Source organism: Plutella xylostella, chromosome 10 (genome assembly GCF_932276165.1).
Source record: "Plutella xylostella chromosome 10, ilPluXylo3.1, whole genome shotgun sequence".
Taxonomy (NCBI): domain Eukaryota; kingdom Metazoa; phylum Arthropoda; class Insecta; order Lepidoptera; family Plutellidae; genus Plutella; species Plutella xylostella.
The window spans coordinates 2,811,326-2,834,086 of record NC_063990.1 but is presented as its reverse complement, the minus strand read 5'-3'; the positions used below and the strand labels follow the sequence as shown (position 1 = coordinate 2,834,086).

Here is a 22,761-nt window from a genome sequence, read left to right as displayed (position 1 = left end):
CTACTTGGTGTGAAAAGAAAAAATATCTGGCCGGAAATAACCTTGTACGTAAAGAAAGTTTTACAGGTTGTAGTTTTACTACCTCGTAAGTACTTTATTACCAAAAAGGTTGAGGTTGAGGCTAGTGAGATGGTTTGTAATACGAGTACGCTCAAAAATACTTAGCCGAAACAACAAAGAGGGAACCAACTAGTTAATTATATTAATAATTAATATGTAGGTAAGTTATATTATGTACCTAAGTATATTTTACAAACCTATATTTTATTTTTTCACTAGTTCAGTCAGCAATAATATACTCTAGCATATTGTATTATAAGTATCTACCTTTACTTTTGTACATTGTAAAACCAAACTTAACATCGGTATAAATATAAAATACAATTCAGAGCTTTTGATCTAAACACCACAAAGCAATTTGCATGTCATTAGGACGCTTCTAAAAGTAGTCGCAAGCAGGTTCTGCTAATTAACAAGAATCAAAACAGTCCATTTTGATGCGGATTTGAGTTTTAAATTCAAAACAATCGCGGCAGGTAGCTCTGACAATGGACAGACGAAAATGAGGTGGAATTTATATTTTCAAATTTAATGTGATGTCTGGGAACAATAGGGATAGTCTATCTTAAAAGAAAACGAGAGCAGAGGTGCGATCACAGGATTCAATACTATTTTCGAAACTACACTAAGGGTCACTTTTACCAAACGCTAAACGTATATAAAATAGTATTTAAATCAAATTCTAAATACTTTTTGTTCTAACTGACTGTTTTGTATGACAGGCTACTAAATACGTTTAGCGTTTCGTGAAATTCCACCTAACATGGAAAAAACAAATGTCACTTTTGGAACTAACAAATTTGCCTTACATTTTGACAGTACCTAACAGTTGACGATACGCAACGAAAACGGAGGTTTCGAATCTTATCATCGCTGCACAGTCATGCAATCGTTACGTTTAATTTAGGCCCGGGTCTCCTATTTACGTCGTAGATCGCGTCCAGCGTCACGCCGTAGGCCGCGTCACGATGCTCACTATAGAAATGTACTGATGCGGTCTCCCTCACACGCCGACGTTGGCGCGTAGACGTAGTGAGCATCGTGACGCGGAATACGGCGTGATGCTGGACACGACCTACGGCGTAAATAGGAGACCCGGGCCTTAACGAGAAAGAGTCGTGGTTAACGCAGCAGCGCTTGGAAACGTCGTTTTCCGTAAACTAGAGTGACCCCTCTGAAATGTGGTCAAGAAAATGTAAAAGAAAGATGCTGTTAACTTAATGTCGGGTTCTTTCATCTCTTGATGAATTCGTGTAGTTTAATATTTTTTACCATTATTTGGGAAAGTGTTTTACTTGACGATTATTTGTGTATTTAAGTCGCAAATGTTTAGTCACTTTGTTCTGCTTTTAAACGTTCGTAGATACGTAGGTGGTCTGAAAAGTTTCCGACCTCAACGTGAAGATGGCAGCACACATCAACTAAAGTCAGGGAATGTAATGGTGCATCTTTTGACAGCAGCTCTTCAAAGTTTCAGCGATTTTTGACGCGCGGTTTTTATTTGACAGTCGCTTGAGTGAGTCGATGTGAGTGGCCTCATTTGCAGAATAAGAAAATTCTGTTTCACCAAAACAACGCCCCGTCTCACACCTCAACGGTTGCCATGGCGAAAATCCATGAATTACGGTTTGAACTGCTTGACCATCCACCTTACTCACCAGATCTAGCCCCAAGCGACTTCTTTCTGTTCCCTCAACTAAAATCTCCGCTCGGAGGACAAAGATTTTCGACTTCGAGATCGACTCACTCAAGCGACTGTCAAATAAAAACCGCGCGTCAAAAATGGATGAAACTTTGAAGTGTTGCTGTCAAAAGATGCACCATTACATTCCCTGACTTTAGTTGATGTGTGCTGCCATCTTCACGTTGAGGTCGGAAACTTTTCAGACCACCCACGTACATATGATGGGTCTCTAATGTTTTTCAAAAACAAAGTAAATAGGTAGTTTCAAAAATTTTAATCCTGAACGAAGTATACAAATAAAATAATATCTATCTTTACATATTAATAAGTGAAATAATAAATTCGTAACCCGTAAGCCAAATTCAGCAAAAACAAAATAACAAAAACCTCGTCTGACTCGAAAAAAATGCGACGAACTCAAAACTCCATACCCCAGACACGTTCGGAAGCCGCAGAAATTAGAATAAACAGCGTCTTTCACCCGCAGCGGGACACAATAAACGTTATGCATTTTAAATGTAGAAACCGCCAGCTATAATGCATTTCCGAACAGTCTGCGCCTGCCCGCAGGATGTGCACGATACAGAAGTGGGGGGAAGACTAGCCGCAGTATACAGGTTGTTGCAGAAAGGGTATACTAAGCCGAAACCTACATGTGCAACATGGTATATATCTAATCCCAAAACTTTAATCAGAATATCAAAATTCACGAAAAAAAAAACATTTTCCACAGAAACTTTGATGCACATGTACATGTAGGTTTCGGCTTAGTATACCCTTTTTGCAACATCCTGTATACAGACATACATTCTCTTATACTTATGTTTAGTGCTATTGAGCTAAGTGAAAGTGAGGCATAAATTTGGCCGATTATGACGAAAGAATGGTCTAGTGGTTAGTGACCCTGGCGGCTTTGCCGAAGGTAGCGGGTTCGATTCCCGGCCGGGACAGATGTATATTTGTTTAAATGCAGATAATTGTACTGGGGTTATTATGTAATATTTATCTAGAGAGATATTTATAAAAACACATGAAATTTTACATAACAATACACGAACGGCCGTGGTTTAAATATTTGTTCTGTCGAGGGCTCAATTGTTTGTGATGGTACCTAAATTTAACAAGTGTGTGCGTTCACAGGTAGGAAAATCATCACTGGACTACGCTTTGGAAAGTCAATAAATATACGTTACACAATATATATATATATATACTTCTAGCAAATTCCATACTAATTTTAAAATCGCATGATACTGTTATCATCATCATTCACTTTTAGGAGCATCTAATTAGTACCTATATAATATAACCTATTGTATGCAGCTTTATTTTTACATCTATAAGCATACCTTCCATATCAAAAAGGAGCCATTGAATTAGATTTGTCACCCTCAGTTTAGCATAAAGGTTAGAAATACTTGTTGGCTTCGTCATCTGTTGTTGACATATTGGGTCAACTACGGCTGATTGGTCACCCTTGCCGACCCAAAGATGAGTAAAGGTAAGCGCCACCTTTCGGCACCGTACGCAACGGACGCACAGCTTATTTATTCTACTATACTATTTAACATACTATTGAACATTATTCTTTCTCTCTTTCTTATCTTCCGTGTTAACAAAGCTCTGTGAAATGAAAAGAGTACCTATTTAAATTAGCTAATCAGGCTTCTATTAACAAAGGAATTTCAAATCCCTTAAAATTTACCTTAAATCACAATGTAATTAATTTTATGAAAGGCAAGAATGTGAGTTGTAAGGTTTCAATTCGGTCTTTTTAAGTAGGTAAGCGGATTTAACTTACTTGATAAAAAAAAGTACCTTGCTACTTATATTACTAAAAAAACTTATAATTATTTAAGATTCATTACTTCAAAAGCACGACTTGTTAAAAATTATACACTAAAGTTAGGGAAAAAAAAGAAAAGTTGCTGCTGCATTTTTTTTATTTTTTGTGTTTGACCTAAATACTCTCACTGATATCTACTTCTGATAAATATTAAATTTACACCCTTGCGAATACTTTCAGAGCCTTTATTGACTTCAAGACATAAATTAACTCTCTAGAGACATTACAGTTCCTTGTTTCCCTTCAACTAGTGATGGTGTTATAATGACATGTGACCCTTTTAGATTAACATTACTTAACCACCAAATGTGGTGGCGGTTATTACCCGTACAATATTAGATGGATGTTCTAAGATTAACAATTAAAGGGGAAGAGAAATTCATATTTGAAACAAAACCTTAAGATAATATTATTTACTATCAATGGTTACTCGAGTTATTAAAATACATATTATATATTGTCTTGACATCCGTCGGTTGGATATTTATCCAGAATTTTAGATAAAGTAATTGAATAAATAATATTTAGTAATTTTACTTATAGAAAACCATGTATTTTCTAATTGCGATACTTTTTAACCTTTTGCGACCCAAATTCGCGATATCGTGCCTAACGACAATACATTTCTATTCTGTGTGAATTCAAGGGATTCAAGCTGTTGAAGGTACTGCTTTTGTGTTGTGATAACTTCTCCCAGCTCCCCTGTTCCCTGTTTGCGTGTGGTGTGTTTAAGTAAATATTATATAATCATGAAAGCCGACCCAATTTCTCAACTAATACAATAATAATCTGGCTTTGTCTAGAATCTGGGAAATGGCGTCTCACTGCATTAACTTCTTACTGTGGTTTATTAAACATTCATTGCAGTAATGGAAGTTGTGTTGTGATCTTCTTAGCGTGACGACAAACTAACAAAGTCGCTAAATAATACATTCCTAGAATCTATCAATCAATCTTTCCTCACGATAATTGTATAGAAATTCCTTAATAGAAAACAATGCATGGGTACGTGCCAGGATTTGAAACAACGGCCTCTCAATTGACACGACGAGGCCTTATCCGCTCTGCCATCAAGGCAATTATTTATACACAAATTCTTATAGTGTTATAATAATAAGTAGTTATAATATAAAATGTACTAAATATTGATTTATTCTTTTATTGCACAATGTACAAAAGTAATTGATGCACAATCAGGTAGAAATATCAAAGTATCCGATGAACCGCAAGAGCCAAATACGCAATAGCGTAAAATATTCCCTTTACATGAAGCAACTGTGCTAAATCTGGTATATGAAGTGAATTCCTGAACGCCTATCCTCAATGCCATGAATTTTAGGGCACCCTATCGGGATTTCTCTCTGCAAACGCTCTATGATTACCAAAATATTCGGCAGTATTGGGGGCGCTAGTATCGACACGTTTTAAGAAAAGTGTAACCGCAATCTCGAGAAGTACTTTAGTTTCTTGTGGAAGAGACAGGTACGTTGCTTCACTTACTTATTCTTACTTCCTACAAATACCAATCTGTCATAAGCCAGGACTCGAAATCTACCTGTTCTGTTGTATAAATACTTACTTTATTTTTTACGTAAACAATCTTCCTCCTATCTAAAAAGTTTAAATTATGTCTGTCTCTTTATCTGTCTGTGGTAGCGTAGCTCCCGAACGGCTAAGCCAGGCTGAGCCGATTTTGATCAGTATTTTGTTTGCTATAACCGCCGTAAGCAAAAGTTACCTGAGCAGAACATAAAACCCCAGACACAAGCTACGGTCTTCTTCGTGAGCCCTCCTTGTGACTGTAACTTTTTATTGAGGCCTATGAAACGCTCGGCACAGGTAGCTACAGGATAATGCCAACAGAAAAATGTTGCAGCTCTAAAAAGTATTTTACGTAAAAAAGTATGAATTCTTCGTAAATACTTTGCCAGTGTTGTGGCGGCTGCGGGCTGAAGCGAATGATTTATGTAGATGTTTTGGAAAGAAATACCTGTATTGTGTAAGGATTGGGAAAAATATTTTTGACTCGTTTTTGGGAACGGTACTGTGTACCTACAATACATACATCGCCAATTTTATACTCCAGTAAGTTTTATTGGAGTGATTTTTATAAATGTTGTAAGTATGCTTTTCTCGTTCGGTTACAATTTATAATAACAGACCATTTTCGATTGACATTCGCCTATATTTTTACTATCAGGCGATGATAGTCTAATATGAAACAATCAGGAATAAAACAACATTCCTTAGTCATAGACTATTAGTCTATGGTCGTACATAATACTTATTGTATTTTAACAAGATTCAACTTTATTAAACATTTATGAAAGGTAAGAAACAAAATAGCAAAACATCATTAAATCATGTGTATACCCATAGAACAACGCGGACTCGTGTATACCCAACAATATGTTGTGTTGTCGGCACAGGGCGAGCGTACCTCGAGGTCTGAACTTTTAACGTACCTAAACAACACGTTGCAAATAGTCATGAAACAATGTTTAAAACATTGCAACGAACGGGCCAGTGTTTCTCTTATATTGATGCCTGCAATTGGATGTTCCCAACAAAAATATTGAAGTAGCTGTAGCTTTATGCTGAGTCAGAGCCCTTTCACTGCCACAGCATGAAATTTACACAAAACTGATTCCTCCTTTTTTGTCGTAAGGTGCTTTGCATATTTTTATTAGTGTATGCTGTGTGCTATAAAAGTGAATAAATGTTTGAACTATCTATCATAAGTTAAATGTATGCTCGACCAACAGCACAGCAACACTATCGGGGAATGCCGTTGATTGACGCTGAAATGTCAATTATGATGAGCATTGACATTTACGTTGTCAGCAGTGGAGGAGGTGTGTGGCCCCAGCTCAACCCAACTGAATTAAAGGTGCAAATTGGTAGCAAGCGACATGAAGTTGCAGTAGACGACGTGTCGCACAGTAGCAGCCAGTGACATTATTTATTATGAAAGTACTATTCTCATTGGGCATTCACAAAATGCATTCCATCTTCAAAAAAGCGATGCAGTTGAATTTAAATTTGAATTTCGAAGCATTCCATTCCAGACTGACCCATCCAGCGTACGTATGCTTGTGGCTTGGATAATGATGCCCCTTGTTTATTTATCAATATCCCAGTTCAATAATTATTATGTGCTTATGTATAATCCTAATCCTTATTCCTTACTAATTCCTTATTCCTTATTCCTTATTCCTCATTCCTTATTCCTTATTCCTTATTCCTTATTCCTTATTCCTTATTCCTTATTCCTTATTCCTTATTCCTTATTCCTTATTCCTTATTCCTTATTCCTTATTCCTTATTCCTTATTCCTTATTCCTTATTCCTTATTCCTTATTCCTTATTCCTTATTCCTTATTCCTTATTCCTTATTCCTTATTCCTTATTCCTTATTCCTTATTCCTTATTCCTTATTCCTTATTCCTTATTCCTTATTCCTTATTCCTTATTCCTTATTCCTTATTCCTTATTCCTTATTCCTTATTCCTTATTCCTTATTCCTTATTCCTTATTCCTTATTCCTTATTCCTTATTCCTTATTCCTTATTCCTTATTCCTTATTCCTTATTCCTTATTCCTTATTCCTTATTCCTTACTAATATTATAAATGCGAAAGTAACTGTGTCTGTCTGTCTGTTACTCTTTCACGCCAATACTACTAAACGGATTTGAATTAAATTTGGTATACATATGATCTAGACCCTGAGAAAGAACATAGGCTACTTTTTATCCCGTAATTCCCACGGGAAAACTTTTAAGGTGAAGCGAAGCTTGCGGGAACTGCTAGTTTGTGTATAATCCATAGCATGTTGACTCTAACTCCATCCAACATAATACTTAGACAACATAATTATGTCTGACATAATATTATAGTTCCTTAGTTGAGTATCAAACCTTTTCGGACTATATGGGGAGCGGTGGTAGCTCAGTCGGGTAAGAGCGGTGGTAGCTCAGTCGGGTAAGCGCCCGCTTCTCAAGCAAGAGATGCGGGTTCGAATCCCGGCGCTGACATGTACCAATGAGTTATTTTAACTTAAGTACAATGTATACCATCGCTCTTACGGTGAAGGAAAACATCGTGAGGAAACCTGCATATCTAGATTTAGCACATCTAGATATATGAACCCACCAACCCGCAGTGGACCAGCGTGGTGGGAAATGGTCCAAGCTTAGGAAGGCAGTTTAGACCTTGGGGATATGCACAAAGGTTCCACTCGAGAGAGCCAGGTGCAGGTACTTACACCCCCACAGATAATAGAATAGAATAGAATATATGGGGATGGGGTTCGTCTCGGTCAAAAATGGTTTGTACATTTTTTGTGTTAGCACTTGTTTCAGTTGCATAGTTAGCTTTGTCGGACTAACACCCTGTCTTGTGTGTTCCTTTTTTCCAGGATATAGGTATACTGAACTTATTTAACTGTTGCTTATAAAGATAATAACTTATGTTATGTTAAGCTAGCGAAAACGCTTCAACCCCAATATTATTGTAGTTCTAGAACAGAACCGAAATACATAAAACTTAATCCGAGTTACAGCTAACTTGAGTAAAATAAATTAATCAACCAAAGCTTACAATTAATACGTCCCGTGGCTATTTAGTAACGAACCAATCGGGCTTACACTGATCTCCCGCAAAGACAATTCAGACCCTATTATTAATAACTACAAACTTCCAATAATCCCTATTAGAAGGAGTTTAGAGCGGTTGTCATATGTATAAATATAGTCAGTGAGCGGTTTATTAGTTTGTCTTTAATCCTTTGCGGAGCATCGACGAATGTAGGGTGTTATTGGTATCCCTTTATCATTAAATTCAATTGTCAAATAAATTATATTCAATTGTTTCTGTTTTGTTTCTAGTTTTGTAAATATTAATGTTTAAAAAGGTAATCAGTTTAAACCTCTTAATAATAATTTTATCGCAATGTACCTATTCGTATATTGGCTTTCCATTTCCCGTCTACAGATTTAGTGGGAATGCCTATTTTTTTTCTTTACACGCTAATCTAAATAGAAACGTTTTTCTCTCTGACATCGTTTGATATTTTAACGCTACAATCAATTCCCTTCAAACAAACATCGCACACATACTAAGCAAATTCATACATTCTTTCTAGCATTAGGACACACGCACACTGAGAGATAAAGACGCGTTTACACGTCCCGAAAACGGAAACACGTACGAGTCACTTCCGCTTGTAAAGGTCATGTGTCGATGTGTCAAATCAAATATGTTCAAACAACAGAGATATAGCCTGTTTGACCAGAACTAACGTTTATCTATGTGACAATGTTTATTTATACCAATCTACGCGCAAATGAGAAATTCAACGATATTACTGACGGGAAATCTATGCCATACAAGTACTGTCTGATGGGCTCTATTTTTTATCGACTTTGAAAAAAGAAGGAGGATTTCAATGCATCTGTACAGTGCGACAAACTTATCTGTTCCGGTGAGAGCCAACTAAATTGATCCATACCTCATTACTTACTAATGAATTGTATATTGTTAAAGATTAGATGGATATATTAATACCGCAAGAGCGAATTAACAATACGAGAAAGAGAACAGAAACTTAAAATCCTATAGAATTAAGAAATATTAGACATTTATGTGACCTATCACCGGAACAGATAAGTTTGTGGCACTTTATGTATTTTCGTTATTGTAAGAAGGACTAATCTCTTTAAAAATATAGTGTACAAAAAGTCACCACTGATACATCCAAAAAAAAACACACATTCATAAGTACACCCCAATATATTTAATAAACTGTAAAGGAGGCTGTACACTCAGCAAGCACTCGGAACCCGGTTATTCCTGGCGACTCCGCGGCCGCACGTGACTCGCACCCCGATCACTGGTTCAAATTACTGTAAAATACTCCGCACTACCGCCTGAATAAATGAACGGGCGGTTCCGTACATGTGTGCGTTACGCCTTTTATTGAGGTTCCAAAATTAAAGTTTGATAACAAGCTATTAAACGATTTTTCCGCATTGCGAAGCTATTTTTCTAATTAATTTTACTTATAAATATTAGGATTTCAAATAGCACGTTCATCATTGAATTCTTTCGAATTAATGTTGCAAATTATACACTACTGTCAGGGTGGCTTATATCACTTAATTCTTCGCACTGAAAAAATATACTAACTTTCCCGTACGAGGGTTTGTCCGTTACGCTCGATTGCAATTTATGAAGAGGCTTGATTATAACATCATAACACCCCAGCAACATAGAATACCAAAAGTACCAGATAGTAATTCTGCTATGCTATGACTATTTTATAATATTTATAAAACAAGTGTGTGGAGAGCTATCGGTGTTGTTTTATTCACTTATGCAATTACCTATGTGTGCTTTTGTATATAGAAGTACTGAATTAAATAATTATAAATAATAAAATAAATAAGATTGAATGAATTATTCAGATAAATATGTACCAAGTACAGTGGCACTTGTCCAAGTATAGCATTTTAAGCTAAACCAAACTATATTTTTATGTTGCTTGGTCGTGTTTTTGTCGCAAAGCAGCAGTCAAACAAAATTACTCCGTTTTTAGAAACCATTGGTGAATCATCTCAGCTGTTCAGAAGTTATGATCTCATTTCACAAAAAATTTCGTGAGTCCACAATTCGAGTTCCGATATTACTATTCAGTGTTCTCGAGCTACGCTACTGGGGTTACTGTAGCATTTATGAAAAACGAGTTTTAATTTCACGACTCTATTCTATTCTCATCATTGCTACATTACTCTGTGGGGGTGTAAGTACCTGCACCTGGCTCTCTCGAGTGGAACCTTTGTGCATATCCCCAAGGTCTAAACTGCCTTCCTAACCTTGGACCATTTCCCACCACGCTGGTCCATTGCGGGTTGGTGGTTTCACATATCTAGATGTGCTAAATCTAGATATACAGGTTTCCTCACGATGTTTTCCTTCACCGTAAGAGCGATGGTATACATTGTAGGTACTTAAGTTAAAAAAACTCATTTGGTATATGTCAGCGCCGGGATTCGAACCCGCATCTATTGCGTGAGAAGCGGGTGCTTATCCGACTGAGCTACCACCGATCTACTACTGTAGCATTTATGAAAAACGAGGTTTTATTTCACGACTCTATTTCGTTGCATTAAACTTAAAATTCGTTCGTTTATTCTCAAGGAAGCCTCTAGTGGAAGATTCACTCCATTCACACGACTAGCATTTAATTAGGCGGAAGATTTTCATTTCATACTCACTTGACTTTCGTTTCTACGAACCCAAGTTGGGTTCAATCAGTAGTGTTTGCTTTCATGGCGCGACTCCGTAACTTTCATAGCCCCTGCATGAAATGCATTTTAACCAGCTATTAGTTTTTAGCTTCATTTCAAAAAGTAATAGCTACCTCTTTTTTGTTATTGATTGGACGCGCTGCTCCATTACTTATAAGTAAATACTTAACTACTTTAAAGAGTACTCTATCTTTTTATATCTACCACAAATTAAATGGTGTTATAACAGAAATATCTCCCAAGCCATCATTAAACAAATAAATGAAGTTGCTAACATTTTTTTTGTAGAAACAGTATACGTTTTACCATATTATCGATCACTAATTCTACCTACACAATAATGTAGTTATGTATATCAAAACAACTGCGTTAATCTATGAAATGTGTATCCATATTAGTGATAAATTATGTGCTCGCACCACAAACATTAATGTTTTGTATAAACGTTTTGTTAATGGACGTTTTCCGTTTACGAAATTATTAGGTATCTATTTATAACGTTACCAAAGTTACAATAAACGAGCAATACACATTTTAAATTAAATATGACTCAAATTTACTCTGACGTTCCTGATCGTCACTAATGGTTTTCAATCAGTTTTCAATGTAGCTAACGGTAAATCGGACGGTGGTCCATTTTGCATACAGTGCCTGTTTGAAAATTTCTATTTCAACATAATTACAGATAGTGACAGCATGTCTTTTATCCGATGGGTAGCCATTTTCCAGACATTTTGAAACAGGTCCTTACAAATCTTAGAACTGCTGCCTGCACGCGTGTGTTCACTACAAACACGCGAGCACGGCGAGTTGCACCCGGGTTATTGTTTTCCAATCCAGACCAGCAGGGATTTCCCCGATGGCCATATTGTACAGTAGTGCTTTATTTACTTCTTTGCTATAAAACTTAATCCAAGCTTCTTTTTACAAGGCTCTGGTCTCAAACAACGTAACATGATCCCATTCGCTTTGAAAACTTTTAACAAGTGCATGATCCTCCTTAGCTTGAGTCTGTTGCATTTTTTAAACCAGTAACAATAAAAATAGAGAAGCGGAAAAGTTTTGGAAAGTTTAAAAATGTTAGAATTTTTCATAAGATTGTTGCAGGAGTATATAGGTAGGGTGATTACTAAACTGTATACATAGGAAGGTGATGTCGGCATTCATAACAGGATTTATGGGGATTTAACACAAAAATATAAACGTGTATACTTTTAGTAGTGTTTGGTCGTTTAAAAATATCAATTAATAAACATTCTTAACGCTTTCGATTTAAATGCAAACCGCGCTGTGTGAAACTTTCATTTATAGCTAGACGGTGATTTTGAATAATAAGTATTGCAACATAATAACTACAAGCACCAGCATTGAAGTCGTCATCGGGGAATCTCCCCACACATAATGACTCTTATGTCTTTGTCATCTCGTCGATATGGGGTCCCAAACCTTTGGCAGACGAACACATTATTATTATCCATTTCGGCTGCCACCATCTTGAGTCTATTCCATCCGTCGTCAGATGTCCGCCTTAGTACCAAGGAACAGAGGTCATTATGTATGTACAGAGCGCGACGTCAGCTCGAGGCACTGGTAAGAGGCTCAGAGAAAGCCTCTTAGTAAGGACAGTACCGAGGGACTTAGCGCTACGCTCAAGTAGCTAACAAACTGTGTCTAACAATTACGGGCTACACCACTGCCTTGGATATTACGCCCCGGGGGCTGCCCAGATGTATGTATTGTCATACCATTAATATTTAGTGGTATCTTCTATACGGGAACGCGTCTGAAAGGGGGTCATTCGTAAGAGAACTAGAGTATAACTACCCGACAAGCTGAACTGTGTGTGCTTGGGCTTGCCATGTATGCTGATTATGCTGAAAAACCGATGATCGGGGCGGTAAACCGTAGCGTAAGGCGCCAGGAGCCTTAAACAGGTAGCCGGTACACAGGGTCCTGCAAAAGTAGTATACTAAGTCGCATAGGAAGACTAAGTTATTTTTTTTTATTAACTGTAACTACAATACAAAAAAAAGCTTTAATTTGAATCACATTATAATAGCACGGGTCACCTCTTCTAGTGCACTCTCTTATTGTCTGACAACGCAACACAAAATACACAGACTTTTCCTGCTTTCGGGTCATCCCAAAGGCTATCAAACTTATAAGTTTATACCTTTTGTGCTAAAAAGACCGCATAATTCAAGTGTCTTTACAATCCCGAAGCGGATAACACTGCCCAGTCTTTATCGGGGTAAAACTCCTTTTGGGGCAATATACATTTTTAACTATCTATCGCCACTAAACTTTATGTTAGTAAGTATCTATTCGACATAAAGTTCATCGAGATTCTGCAGGCAGTTCCGCAGTGGACATAGTTGGTTATGAAGCACAATTCCGACACCAGTTTAGCGTGTGTTATGAAAATAGTTTACTAACAGAGAGCCCCTGAAATACCACTGAAGGTGTTTTCAGCTGCAGTTCATCTGCGAAGACTAAGCTGCTTTTAAAAGTAGTAAAATATGTTTGGCTTGATAGTGAAATAACTAATTTTAAAGTTAAATAACGCTGCAGTATATTAAGAAGTTTATTTAATAACACGTTGAGCGACGACTTAATATGAAAAGTTGATGCATGAATTAATATGAACTCGTAATCTATGTGTATTTTTTTACTGCGTTTCAAGTTTTTTATCTAGTAGGTCCTCAGTTGGAGGGGTTCAGAATTCCTAAAGAGGTAACTGAAATAATAATAAAAATTAACGACAACCAGGCCGTTTTGCTTCACATTTCGTATTACTTCACCATTAATGTTGGTTGGTTGTTAGTTGTTTAGTTAGTTACGATCACGTAACGATCCGTCATCATGCAAAACATACGTTGTACAAACATACATACGTAACCGGGCCGAATGCGTGCGGTCCGGATCTCAGTTACCGTAAGCTGACAGTAAGCGCCTGTAAGACACAGATACATTAAAGTGGGCAGAATAAATTACCTGAACCTTTGACCACCACTAACATTACACAAACGGGCTAAGAGATGGAGATTCTTGTTTGGGTTTCGGGAGATTCCTAGTGTAAGCTTAACATTTTCATTTAAGAAAATGTTTAACATTGTGGTTTTTGAACTTAGTATCATGGAGGTAACTTAAAAGCATTAGGGTTAAATAAAACGTCAGTAGATGTAAAATCTGAGGAAATGAAACTACACCGCGCAACGGACCAACTTAGTTCGTTGACGATGGCCAATGTTTTATATCGCGCGTTAATTCAGATCAACTTTTGACTTTGATAGGTAAATTATGAATGAAATAAATAAGTTCCACTTATAAGGGTGATAACTTGATATTTGATTGGTGAAGAGATCTTCTAATTTCGAATCTGTACGTTGGATATGCGTTCATTGTATGCACTTATTTATTCACTATGCGCCGTTGTGAGAGTGATTATGCGCTCAGTTCAATGACAATGGCAGTATTAGCGGTACAACGCCTATGTAGATGGCATGTTTGTGCGATGAGCAACAAAAGATTCAGCAGAGCGCCGCGGGCTGCACCGGGCGCACTCACGTAAGCACGCGATAACGCGCTTCACGTGCGCTGTTCGCTGATATGAATTCTAAACCGACGCATGGGAAACCGCTAAGATCTCCTAACGCAAGTGCACGGACACCTTAGAGTATGTGGTATTATTAGATATTGCAGATTAACCCACAAATTAAAATAGGTTTAAAATTGAATTTCAACTTTTTGTCTGTGTTTCAAAGTAAATTTTAACGTTCTTTCAAGTTACATAATGCGGTCTATGAATTTGAAAATTATTAGGTACCGAGGTAGGTACCTATTAATGATAATTTTGTTTATTCATAAAATCTTTAAACAGGCGTATAATATTGTCGTAACGACATGAACCTTTTTGGCCACAAAAGTCAATATTGAGCTAGGATTTTGAATTTAATTTCAGTAATGAGCTCTTTTGTAAAAGCGAGCCGACATTATCAGTTAAAATGGCGGCAAACACATGAATGCAAACGGAGGGTAGGAGAATGCTAATAAGGGTGCATGGATTGTTTGCGTGTCTTCGACGTGGGTCACAGCTTGCTTAGGTACTGGGGGTCACTCTATATACGACGAGAAACGAAGTTTTGGAACGCTGCTGCGCGAGACGGGTCTTTATCTCGTTGTATTAAAAGTGCCGATTGCACGACAGCTCCTATTCGTTAGTTTTTCGTCAGTATAGAGTAACCCTTCTGAGGCAAGGCAACTGTCGAACCAGTCTGAGCACAGAGTATCGAATGTGAAAGTCAAAAGCTTCCTAATTTCGGCACTTTATTATGTACTTAAAGATTTTAAATTCTTCATGGGATAGCATTTTACAAAGGTATTTATGTCAGAGTCTCTTTATTCGTGAACCCCAGAAGCTAATAATATTATTATGAAAGTTGCATATTACATGTCTGTAATACACAATCTAAGATATACTCTAAAGTATGATGTAGTGCACACACTAAAAATAACCTTTCTATACAATAAAAATAACAAGGTTCGGTAAGTTAAACTTTGAAGTTGCACAAACTAACAAAGGAGGAATGTTAGTGGTGCAGTAATCAGATCTATGAACAATGTGGTCTTGCTGCGAACGTGCTAAGAACAAGACGCTCTGAACGCCACAAACAATAGTGGACAAGACGCCAAAGAAGACTCTTTTATCTTAGACCCCAACAATGAAGCAACAACTCGGAAACACTGACTCAGTATTTATCTGCTAATTATTTAACTACTTGTATCGACAAGTTTGTGAGAATGAAAAAGAAAATATAGCATCGTGCTTTAAAACTCTAGGGGTTAAAAGCAATCAAGCTCCGGCTCCATACAGAATATTTATGTAAGTACTTAAAAATAAATGTCAGCGTTCTAATTTTTTATTTATTTATTTGACGAAATTTAATTGTGTCACAATATTTTAAATGTGAAAACTATCTTATTTTTGAATTAACAAAAGGTATAAATTTAAAATTAACTAAAAGCCTTGTAATTCTGAGATGATTATAATAAATCAATAGAGGCCCCATTTGGGCGTTCAAATGTGAAAATAAATCTTTGAAAGAGGGAAAGGCCCTAAAGGCAAGTGCAGATCGTTAAGTAGTCAACTGAGATCGCCCTGCCCATTGCTAATGTGAACATGGCTTTTTATCTTACTAGGAATGAGCTTGTGTGTGTGGGTGCGTTGTTCTACACTGGGGGGCACTCTTGACGAAATACAAAGCAAAGACTAGAATATACACACGACCAATGAAAAAGTTTCACCTGCCATCGCTGTTATATATCGCTGCATAATGTCACTAACTTTTTCATTGCTCATGAGTATATAACTCAACTTTATAAAATACGAGCTTCGCTACGCCTTAAAAACTTTTCCCGTGGGATTACCGCGATAAAATGTAGCCTATAATGGCCTATATGTTAATCCAGGAATTCAGCTAACTCCATACCAAATTTTGTTAAAATCTGTTCAGCCGTTTTGACGTGAAGAAGTAACAAACATACATACATATTCACAAACATAAAATATATCATGAGTCCTATGACGTTTGATTGGCAGATCCTTATGCGTGAATAACGTTTATAAACGTTTATAAAGTATGTATAGTAAATACAAAGTTTCGGAGCTTTCGTGCAATCAGTATGTTATTCCAAAATGTCGTTTACAATAATATAGGTACCTATGACATTTTGAAATGATACGAAGATGTGCGAAGTGTGCTGCCACAGTTGTTAATTCTCATAATTTCTCACAACACCTACACGGAATGATAAATACTCAGTGGAGTTCGTATGGTGAAAATTTCGTGTTTATAAAATAAGTTATTTCAGCTGAAATGTTCTGAAGCATATGATTTGTCTTTTGTTTGTGCCGTAAATACTAAATAAATTTTATTTGTGTGACAAGCAAAGCAACTTTCCTCGCATCATCTCTTATATACCTACCTTGCTTTCATAAAAAAATATTAAAATAAACTTAATACGAACAAACTTTTGCGGAGATTAAGTCACGGGCAATGAAAAAGTTCCACTCACAAAATGCTGACACCAAATGACCCCAATTTTTTCAAACATCTAATTTAAAATTTGTTTAAAATATGTCTGTTTTTGTTGGTAATAATAACCTGATGCTCTGATAAATGTATTTCAATATTGCAGAAGGCATCATTTAGCTTAGCCTTTTCCGTTTAGGAGTAATTTAGCGTTTTCCTCAATGGAACCTTTTCATTGCCCGTGAGTGTTAAATATCTGTAACAATACAACCAAAGACACATTAGCTATTAACTATGCTAATCAGCACTGCCGCCAAACGACTGACAGATCCATAGAGGCTATGTCAAATTGAGGCGCTACGGATTTTCGATGACGTTACGGCAGCTGACTAGCAAGTATATAAATTGATGATAAAACTTATAAATGCAGAATATTGTGCATATGAACCAAGGTTCCATCTGATTATAATACCACTATTGCAATACCATAATATTTGCTCGTAGTATACGTACATGTATCAAAGGGTAAGGTATTGCAGTTTATTGTGTTATCCCCAGACACCGGTGCGCCAACAAACAACTATTTTATTTGTGATGGAACACTATTACATTTGTCGCAAAACGTGTGGGGAGAGGAGTTGAGGAAAACAGTGAAAATCTCCTACAAAAAGTTACATGATTTTCCTTCATTCGAAGGGAATGGCGTCTACCTTTTTCTCGAAACAATTGGCTATGAAGCGTAGGATAAAAATACCTATTGAAGAATTTATGTATATTTCTTGTTATGTATTGCACTATCTGGATTAAAAAATAAACATGCCTATATGCATACTTAATATTCACACGACTTGTGATGCTTTTCACTGAAAATTGTACTACGTGATAGTTCGCGAGCCGTATCGGCGTTTGAGTAGTGTACCTCTATGCACTACATCTAGATTTATACCCTAAGAGAAAAATATTTTGAAAGTAGGTAGGTATTTAACAACAATCATTTTAACATTTGAACATTCAGCTTAACTGATCCCTATCTATGCGATGATGATGATAGTAATTTTAAGTTTATGTATGTACATATGTGTATGTATGTAATGTATGTATGTATGTATCATGTATATAATTATTTACTTATATTGTATAGGTATAGTTATATTAATATTTTGGTTAGGTACTCAATTTAGACCATCTTCTATCGTAAGCACTACCAATCACTTTTTCAACATCACCAAAGGTTAACTGGTAGAGAATGCTGCTAGCATTAAGTTCGCCTTTGTAACAATTTATTTTGTTCAATAAAGAGTTTAATAATAATAATATTTTCCTCAATGCGAAAACTTCGTTAATTGAATTTGAGTTCTCTCATTACCTCTGCAGTCAAAATACACACAAGAAGAACTATTCTCGAAGTTTAAAAACAGTCAGGAACTTCCAATGCATGTGAAAATACTTTGTGAAATTCAATTTATATTGAGGGAATATTTTTCAGCTGTAATTTACGTACGGCTCGTGTAGTATTATTATTGTTACATTAAAATGTAAGCTGCAATCGTGAATATACAAAAACCCACATACATCACTATTAGTAACTCTTTAGTAACGGGGATACGGATTTTTGTAATTTTAGTATTGAAATTTGGTCTGCACATGAAACATTTTGAGTTAACTAAAAAGGTAAAAAATTACGCTGGTAACCTTATGAAAACTCTTTAAATGTCCAATATTGTAAATATGTATATGTATAAAAGTCTATCTATACATAGAAGCCTTCATCATTATTCTGTGCATCCTAAAAAATCTCTGTACCTCCAGAATTTAGCTCCAGAAGAAAAATGTATGCAAAAAAGCGGAGGAAATGTATGTATTTTTTTATGAAAATTGTAAGACTAATTTTATGGTTCGTAAGTAAGGGCACTTGCTCCCCGAGGCCTTTTAATCAGAGGGCGACGATTTTTTATTAATCTCATGATAAGGTCTCCTAAATTTATTTTTCATCAACATAACAACCGTAGATCTACGACGCATGGTGTTGTAGGCTATGAAAAAAAAAAGTAACATAACTATGTTATTATTTATTACATACTAGCTGTTCCCGCGCGCTTCGCTTCGCCTTAAAACGTTTTCCCGTGGGAATTCCGGGATAAAAAGTAGCCTATGTTCTTTCCCAGGGTCTAGACCGTATGTATACCAAATTTCATTCAAACCCGTTCAGTAGTTTTGGCGTGAAAGAGTAACAGACAGACAGACACGGTTACTTTCGCATTTATAATATTAGTTAGGATTAGGATTTGAGGAACCTGTTTTGTGCCCGACACTAGGACTATTACAGATTATTTCAAAAAACATAATAAGGATGGTTTCGCTTTGGAAATACCAGTAGAAATGTAATATAAGTATAACGAAATAACTTAAGTAAACAATGAAAATCCTAACTAATATTATAAATGTGAAAGTAACTGTGTCTGTCTGTCTGTCTGTCTGTCTGTCTGTTACTCTTTCACGCCAAAACTACTGAACGGATTTGAATGAAATTTGGTATACATACGGTCTAGACCCTGGGAAAGAACATAGGCTACTTTTTATCCCGGAATTCCCACGGGAAAACTTTTTAAGGCGAAGCGAAGCGCGCGGGAACATCTAGTAAAAAATATATAAGTAAGTACTTACTTATAATATGTTGCACATTTTTATGAAATAAGCAAACTTTGCTATGTCTAGATTCCCTAAATACGTATCAGCATACCTATTATAAACTAGTTTGCGCTGAAACTACATTCAACGAGTGACAGGACATAGTGAGTTTTTATATCACTCGGCTAAAATTAAATATCGGTAGATTAAAGCGACGTAGGTACTCAACGTTTTGAAGCGGATTCCTATCAGGCAAACGTTAGTGGAATTCCTTGTAAATTATGATTACAAGGAGCCTAGTAATCACAATGTTTAGTGGGAATAATAACATTGATGTAGTATCGTGCACAGTACACTCACACCTGTAAAGTATTACGCAGGCGATATATAAAAGTCAGAGAATATTAACGTCGCAAAAAATAAAGGGGGTGTTTTTATTCTTTAACTAAGTTTACTGTTAACTTTTTTGTGAAATAAATATATTATTATTATTATCATTATTCTTTAACTGATATCCCTATGTTAATGACGAATAATAAGACCACGTATGTTTCAATTCAAGAAATTACAAAGATGAAAAAAGTTGTTGTAAAGTCTGTTCCAACTATAGAGTTGCTGGACTCTACAAGTCTGCACTTCGGCTACGGAACCCTATAAGGGTCCGAAAACCACCCAGACATTGGACTAGACGGCAATCACCCTGAGTACCTACAAGAAGTGTGCCGTATAGGTACAAAGGCCTGGAACTTATCATTTTGTTTGATAGTTGGAGTTCAAACAGATTTCTTGGTCCCGTGGGATGCTCGTAAGATTCCATCTTCTTTTGCTACTTTATGTATAAAAAAAAAAAAAAAAAAAAAAAAAACACGCACTCACGCCTTGTACTAATGTACTCCCTTGCGGGGTAGGCAGAGGTGCATTGCTGCACCCACTTTTCGCCAGAGTGTTATGTTAGTCCCAATGTAATAGGGGGCGGGCCTATTGCCATTTTACGGGCACATCCAAGACCCGAGAACAAATATCTGTGTTTAAACAAATATCTGCCCCAGCCGGGAATCGAACCCGGGACCATCGGATCAGTAGTCAGGGTCACTAACCACTACGCCATTCGGTCGTTTTTATGTATATTGCTATATATTCCGTATACTACCTACACACTATACCCAGTCTAATAGAACTTCGAGTTTTTAAGATACAAGCACGACTTAAGTTTCGTAGAAAATACACACATTAAAATTAAATCACCCCTTAATACCTTGCAGTCGCTTTTAAAGATAAAAATATTATGTACCCGATGGGAAAGATTATTAACTACCTACATGGTAACAATTTCACACAAATATTTTTGTAATTTTATAAAAAATATACACGTAGGCAAAGTGCAAAACACGTGAGTAAAGAATGCTCCGCTTCCCGCGCCTATCTTTATATAAAATAAAATAATGTGTATAAAACAAACCCTTTCGACTTTGAAGCTTTTTTCTTCACACTTCGCGTGCAAAAAGGAAATGAATAATTTATTTATTCAGAAAGATTTCGGTGTATGAATCAGCTTTTTATCATATTCAATACTTAAAAGTGCTTTTTATGATACATGAGATATATCTTTTACACAGGGTGCAATTTTATCTGTGACCGTCCTGTAGGCAGCTCTTAACGGCATTCTTAAACTCTGAGGGCCTTACTACAAAAACATAGACAGTATTTAACAGGTGCTTAGCGCTGTCAAACGCCTACAAAATCTGTCAAATTTCGTTTTAAACACTCGAAACAGTGTTTAAAGTTTTTTGTGGTAGTACAGTGACGGTTTTATGGATGGTTAATTAACCATTTCACAAACTTGAAAGTTTATTTCAGTAGCTTTATTGTACATACACAATGTTCCAAAAGTGGTACATTGGGGCTAAAATAGGTGACACAGGAGTTCATTCTGACCAACATTTGTTTTATAAATACCTAATTGTGAAAAAGTATTGAGCTGTCTACTGTATAAAAGTCACATTCACAGCCATAACAAAGTTTCTATGGGGAAGCTATATATTTTCGCGAATTTCCAAAAGTTGTAGGACAAAAGATGTACAGTATGATCCCCTCAGACACTCTCTTTCGGCTACTATAACATCTTTGCTGTATACTAATATTGATTTCACTATTTACCTACTATGTTGACTAGTGATGCCGGAGTTCATAGATACCATGACTTCCGGTTAGAACTGTCACGTATGCCTTCGAGCCTAATTATTATCTTCTTTAATTACACTCTATCACGCAATGACCTAATATTGAACGACAAAGTAATAATTACTTAACTTACAGTCAATAACTGCGCAATTATTATCAACGCAGTTTTTGTTTGAAAAACTAATATTCTTTGTTCATGTTCATGTCATGTTTGTTATTTAGACTAGACTTTTCAATAGTTAGATAATTGCTTAAATTGGTATATCTGAGATATTTTATAGCTGTACTTTATTAATAGCATTTTAACAAATGACAGACCTTAGTTAGTCAAATCAATGAATAACAAAGTAGGTATAGCTGGTTTTCCAATATTTTTTCAACTAAAAATAATAATAAATTATATTACGGCTATCATTATCTCCGCCTCCTACAATATGACGCGTAGCTGATCCAGCGAGACCCCATAAGGTTCGTTAGGCATTATGGTAAACCATTGATTGATGACTGCTTCTAGTCCTCACAATGAACTTTTTTCGAGTCCTTCGGAAGGACTCCTTCCTATCCGACGCTCCTATACGGGGTGTTTAAATGATACTCTCGATAACTTTAACCACATAATCTAATGGTGTAGTTTAGTAAGCCGAAATGGCCACTCCATGGGCTTAATTACACGATGATAATATTTTATATTTTCATTCTGTTATGTTCACAAAACTCTACTAAAAAGATCCAAAAAATACGGCTACTCAAATAAGAAACTTGAGTCTTAAAGTCAAAACATACAATATCGGGAAAACGTACAAAAGTAGCATCCAACTTACAGTAGATTATGTGAAAAAGGTCAATGTTTTTTCTCATCAAAGAATGGTCTTGGTTTAAAGTTAAAGTGCTCGTAGAAAGCTTTGTATGCACCGCGCAATGCCAAGAGCCGCCCTCTCTTTGTGTAACCGATACTTTACTCTTACTGCAATACGCCTGAGTGGGATGCTCATTGTTCACTTAGTACGAGTTTGTCTTTGGAA

General features: G+C 36.2%; 1 protein-coding gene across 1 annotated transcript in view; it reads right to left on the bottom strand.

Annotated features, from left to right (window-relative positions):
- Positions 1–22,761, bottom strand: part of LOC105388816 (nitric oxide synthase-like protein) — a 97,832-nt gene that overhangs the window by 69,720 nt on the left and 5,351 nt on the right. The gene's annotated exons all lie outside the window — the stretch shown is intronic.